At 34.8% G+C, this 6,942-nt stretch overlaps 1 pseudogene; it reads left to right on the forward strand.

Annotated features, from left to right (window-relative positions):
* LOC110266928 lies at positions 3,846-5,648 on the forward strand (annotated as a pseudogene).

Genomic DNA, 6,942 nt, shown 5'->3' on the forward strand with positions numbered 1-6,942 from the left:
TAAAGTAGAAATATTTTATAAAAGTTCATTTAAAAAATTTATTGATTAAACTATTTCTATTTTTATAAGAACACTTGTTAACCAAATTACTAGTGTAATTATTTTTAATTGACCTATTAAGTTTCAAAAGCTTTAAAATTTTAGAATATCATACTACTTTTAATATGTGAGAATAATATCTTATATTATCTATTTTTGTTTTATTATACATACACATGTAAAAGAATAGAAAACTTCAAATAATTAAGTAAGATTATTGTAGTGAGATAATTTATAGTATAGTAATAAACTAATAATAATATACGAAAATATTTATGCTGACATTCAAAATTTGAAATCCGCAAGAAACGAACTATGCTTTATATACCTAGCTTGAAGTGTACCCACCAAATTGCATTTAAGAAATATTATAGTCGCTTTAAAAGAACTTAATTAGTATACACTAAAAAATATGATATTTGCAAAATTAAAGATTGACCTGTATATTGTTGTTAACGTGGAAATGGAATCCAATCGAGGCTTGAAGGTCCCATTGAGGATCGTCAACTGAAATTGTCAGAAGTTGGGTGAGACTCTGACAATTCATCACTTGCACTCAAAAGAGACTGAGTTGTGCAATTTGCATTCCCAAAAGAGACTGAGTTGTGCAATTTGCATTCCCACTACCTACTTCATCATGTAACTCCGCGTACCATCAAGAAAATAAAGAACCCTAATGCCCAATTGCCAATATTTTATAATCTAATAAATGTTTTATACAAAAAGTTAATGAGTTTAATTCTTTATAAATAATATACATATCACCTTCATTTCCCAGCATTGAAGGCGGTGTGGGGACCCTCTCTTTCTTGTGTTCAGAATTTTGCGGCAATGGCTATACCACCAAACACAATGGTAATACACATTTGGTAGGGGTGTGCATGGTCCGGCCCAACTCGAAGATCTGGTTCGATCTCGAACATTTTAGGAATTATTTTGGTGTGATTTTACTGGGTCTCGGATCGGGTAAAGGTCTCAAAAATAGACCCGGTCATTGTTTCGGGTCGGGTCCGGACCACCCGAAACCGGTCTGGTGACCCGGTCATCATACACAATTAATATTTTATGTTATTAGTGATGGATGATGGCTATTTTTATGTGGAATTTAAGTATTGTAAACCTTAATATTTTGTGTTATTAGTTATTATAAGACTATAAGTTAATGTTTTATGTTTAAAATGCATAAGATTTTAGACTAATACATAATATTGTGTTATTTATATTGATTTAAATATTTGGTATTATTAGACAATATTAGTATTGATTATGGTTATGCTTTAATTTTAGAGAAGAGTTGGTTCTTGTTATATTTTTCTAAGTGAATTTTACCATGTCAAATAATAGTTGGAGTCTTGGAAATTTAGATATTTTCACATGCTAACTTATAAGAAGGTATCAAAGTAATGTAGTGTTAACGGCCCGGTTTTCACCCGATTTTTACCCGATATAATCGTGGTCCGAAAGTGTATAGGTTTTATCGGACCTAGGATCGGGTTCGGATCTAATAAATAGGCCCGATATATATTTCGGGTCGAATCTGAGTCACATCAAATCCGGTTTCACCCGACCCATGCACACCCCTAACATTTGGGATATGGTACATATTATAATTCATTGCACACTTGTGATAGATTCAATTGATATTTTCATATCGATAAATATTAAGAATTATTAAAATTTATTTTTTTAATTATTAATTTAATTTTTTTAGTATTATTTATTTAATTTAATAATTTAATAATATATTTAATTTTATATTTTTAAATATTAATAATTAATTAATTATAAAAATAATAAATTTTAATAATTCTTTAATATTCATTATTTAAATCAAACAATAAAATTGATTCATGAATAATATGTTTCACAAGACGAATAAGAGAAAATATAAGTAAACAATGTAGATATTAAACAATGTAAACAATGATTTAAAAAAAAAGTTAAATTAATTATTAAAATTAGATTGTCAATTTATTAGATTAATCAATTTTTGAATTTAAATTATTAGTATTAGGGAACGTAATCTCCTCCGTTATATCACGCTGCCATTCCATTTCAACCCTCCTTCCTCTCCAATTCACGTTTTCTCCTTCCACCACGCCGCGACGAAAACGGCACTATAGCTTCGACCACCGCAAGGTGCAACGCTGTCGAACGCCGTCCACCATCGCGGCTTCCTCCACGCACACCGCAACCAACGTTGAATGTCGTTAGCCCCACGCCACTTCGCGCCCAACACTCCTCCCACCACCGCTGTCGCTGTTTTTGTACCACTCTTCATTCACCTCCTACAAGGTTAACAAATGTTATACAGTTTTACTCTTTTAATCATTTCTTCTTCTTCCTCCAATCCTTCATTCTCATCGGCTGAAGGAACAGCATCAGTATTAATCATTGCGTTGTTTTCTACATCAATGGCCACGTGAGTTAGTAATTACGTGATTTTCACTTGAGTCACTGGAGAAGAACTTTCGTCTTCATCGATGGTTGTCGTCGGTAGTTGTCAAACCGTTGAAAGAGTAACAGTAGTGTTAGTCGTTGCGTCGTTTTCACCACCGTCTTTCAGTGAAGCTACTTCAATGGCCAGTTCAGGATGATCATTTTAGTAGGTATGCGGATGGTTGTTTTAATTCTTATGTGGATGGCTATTGGATTAGATTGGGTTCAATTATATACAATTAAAATATGCTGGATGCTCAATTCACTAGGTATGCAGATGATTATTTTTTCCTTAAGTAGATGGTTATTTTTACTAGGCGTGAGCGACGTCGGTGACGGTGTGTGGCAAGCCAAGTAGCGACGGCGAGGAGGAGTCCGACAGTGCCGTTTGTTTCTGGTCTGGAGGAAAGCGACGTTGATGAGGGTCATTGTTGATGAACTAGCGGCAGTGAAGAGGATCTCGATGGTGACGATCGGAGTTGGTTAGCGACCAAACGATGGCGGTGATGGCAAACGGTTTGGAGGAGAAGTTGGTATTTTAGTAAATTAGAATATAATAAATAGTTATATTTTTTGAATTACTGAATAGCATGTTTTGGTTAGGTAATTTGAGTGAATTTTTTTTTTTATTTTATTAGGCTAAATTTTTAGTCCGTCGTTATTCACGTTATTTAAATTTTCTGTTGACTACTTAGCGGATTAGATAGATTTATTAGAGAAAAAAACATATCTCTTGAGAATCAAATCAAAGAGCGAATCTATTCATATATAAGTCATCTTAATTCAAGTATTGATATTAATTTAGATGATACCAAACATTTGAAATTTTTTATATTATTTAACTTTTTATTATGTGCATTTCAGGTCCTAATTAAAAAGTATTTAATGTACATCAACCAGCAAGTCAAGATCTTATGTAAATAAACTATGGTTAAGGAATATATCTTTCAAGATCAGATCAAGCTTAATAAAAAAGCTCATGCACTTTATTATCGAGCAAAAGAAAAAAAAGTTTCCGATGTTAAAGTTAATAGTCTCAACCAATATGCCTGCAACGACCATATTAACAAAAAGAGAAAATAATTTACTCCATCACAGCAGATTAATAAGATGTCTGTATATGAAGATTCTTTTCAAAGGGAAAAAAAAGCAAGAAACATAATTGAAATGATCAATCATAAAGCTCAAACTAATTTTCTTCTTTGTTGTTAAGTAATATATAATTCTCTTGTATAGTTTATTTTAGGTTAAATTATACAGTTAGTTCCTACACTTTTAGTGAAATTATAAATTACTCCTCACACTTTAAAAATGTATAATTAGATCCCTATAAAAAATTAACATTTATAATTAGATCCTTAATAATATTTACTGTAAAAAAAAATACACATTTACCATAATGTCATCTTTTTCTTTTTTCTTTTCTTCCATTATTCTTTCTCTTCCCCTCTTCCCCTCTTCCCCTCCCTTCTTCACTGGCAGTCATGGCCATGGCATCAACCACCACAGCAGCTACCACCATGTTACTATCAGGTTTCATGTCAAGTGCAGATGAAATCATGAACCCAAACCTCCTAGTAAGAGCTATTTTTCCATCGTGCTCTACTTCTTCTATTTCTTGAAGCATGGCAACACTTTCAGCTTCGGTACCATTTTCAACTGTCACATTGGACCTCACACAAAACTTATCATCATCAAATAATACTAATAATACTTCCACTCTTCCAATCAGGTATCATCATCCTCTTAATGTTGTCCCTTTGTTCCAGCTACCCAATTTTCAAGGTCACCCGCAGAACTTTGAGACTTAAGCCCCTACATAATCAATCAAAATTCTTCGGTCTTCAATTGTCTCAACAAGTTGCTACCTCTTCCCAATCGGGAATCCAACCAACCACAGCAATAGCCGCCATCCCTGGCTGATTCCGTCACTGCAGCCATCACCACCGATCCTAACTTCACCGCCCCTATTGCAGCCGCTATCTCCTCCATCATCGGAGGTAACAACAACAACAACAACAACAACAACAACAACAACAACAACAACAACAACAACAACAACAAACCAAACAGCACTTGAGATGGTAACAACAACAAAAATGGCAGCCATCTCCTCCATAATCGGCACGATGATGACGAAGATCCCATCACTGCTGAAGATGTTGTGAGCAGTCGAGAGTTGTTGCATTTAGGGTTGGAGGTAGAGGGTCGATGGTTGGGTTTGGTGATAATGTAAAGGCAGAACTTGGATGGTGGATGGTGGGATGAGGATGGGGTGAAGGGTGGTATGCTGTTTTGGAAATTACTCATTATACACTTAGTCCCTATACTTCTATTAAAATTACAAATTAGTTCTTACTGTCAACCACGTGCAACTCACATGATTAAAATAGCAAATATACTGACGAATATTCTGTTAAATTAAATTGTTTGAATGGTGGGGACTAAATTACAAAATTTAATTTTGTTTAGGGATCCAATTACAAACTTTTAAAGTGTAAGGACCAATTTACAATTTCAGTAAAAATATAGGGACTAACTGTGTAATTTAACCTTTATTTTGTTGGGTCGTTACAATTTAGTATCAGAGTAGTTTATTTTTGTTAGAGTCTGAAGAATAGACTGAATCATGCTTCATTGCATACTCAGTGTTGTGTCTCATGTTTATAAGATATTCTCGTGATACATATTGTATGGCTGTTAGTGTGTATCTATTTTAGGAACTATTCACACTTTAACTTGAAATGTTGAGAATGATCACCTTGATGTTGATTGTTGGGTGTGAACAAGGTCTAGATGGTTATGCAGGGACGAGGTCGCGGTAGACACGTGAGGTTCTGAGAGGTGTTCCAACGTGCGATTCCAATGCCTTTATGGCAGCAGTGAACACCATGGCTGAGGCTATGCGTGAAACAGCGACTACTACAGTTTGAGCAATTGATCATTAGGGATATAGGAACGGCGAGCGTAACAGGAGTAGCAGTGGGGTACGTGCGGAGGATGGTAATGGCGTTGAAGGTGTTGAGAGTAATGACAAGCCGATGACTTTGGCGATATTCCTGAAGGTGAACCCGCCCAACTTCAAAGGAATGCTTGTGGCAACTGAGGCAGATAACTGGTTAAGGGGGATAGAGAAGTCGTTGAGGGTGCAGCAAGTATCCGAAATATAGTTTATTGAGTTTGCAACATATATATTGGAAGGAGAGACTGAACATTGGTGGCATTGAGTGCAATGGTTATGGTGGCAAGACACGAAGGAGATTCTTTGGGAAGATTTGAATGAAGAGTTTTATAAGAAATACTTTTCGAAGTCTGTTTGTGAAGCTAAGGAGATGGAATTGATGCAATTGAGTCAAGAAAACATGTCAATAGCTGAGTATACTCAGAAGTTCGAAGATCTGTGTCATTTTTTGAAGATCTGCTAATGAGATCCTGATAGTTTTAAAGAATAGAAATGTCTGAAGTATGAAGGAGGACTTCACGATGAGCTTATGCACTCTTTAAAGCCTTTGGAGCTTTGGAGTTTCGCAGAACTCGTCAACAAGAGCCAGCTTATGAAAGGCTATGAGAAAAAGATTACGGCAATGAGAATGGGTCGTCAAAACATGCCACAAAGGAATACTAACAACTTCCACTGACATGCTTTCAACAGAAGGTGCCTTTCAAGAATTTCAGAGTACCTCAGTGCGGTAGTCAACGAGTTAGGAACGCCTCTGGTAGATCTACTTTTGGAAACGGAGGTCGATCGAGGTAGAATCTTGGGAATAGGGGTGGCAGTGGGGTGGGTAGGGGCGAGTTTTTGCCCTGTCCTGCCCTCCTTTGACCCTACTACTACCCACCCCACCCCTACCCGCAGGTAGTAGACTGCTCTACCCTAACCCGTCCCTATAAAAATTAAATAACATTTTAATTTTTACATATTCATAAATAAATTAAGATAAAAATTTAAAATTCATAATTAAATTAAAATACAAAAATAAGATTCATACAATGTCAAATAACTTGAAATTAAAAAAAAAGTTAATGTTTGATCACTACAAATTTAACACCATAATAAAAATATTACATCATTAAATATAAGAGTCTTCAGTCCTTATTCTTGATCACTTTCAACATCTTCATCATCATTAAAGGTTTGGGGGTCAAGATTCAAACCTGAAAATCGAAGAGTTAACAATTAATAAATTAATTAGTATTAAGTAAAAAGTTAACATAAATGAATATTAAATAATTTATCGCCTTTACTCCCTAAAGCTGCCCACAACCAACTTTGGCCACACATCAAAGCTTCAATTATGCTTTCTTTGAGCTTTCCGTGATGAGCAAAAATTATACGACCACTTGCACTAAAATTAGGATCATTTTCAAGAAATTTAAATTTCATCTGATTATTCTTCCACTATTTCAAGACATTAAAATTAGAATCATTTGGAGGATGAATTTTCTTCCTCAAGATAATGATCA

Source organism: Arachis ipaensis, chromosome B09 (assembly GCF_000816755.2).
Source record: "Arachis ipaensis cultivar K30076 chromosome B09, Araip1.1, whole genome shotgun sequence".
In the NCBI taxonomy this organism is placed as follows: domain Eukaryota; kingdom Viridiplantae; phylum Streptophyta; class Magnoliopsida; order Fabales; family Fabaceae; genus Arachis; species Arachis ipaensis.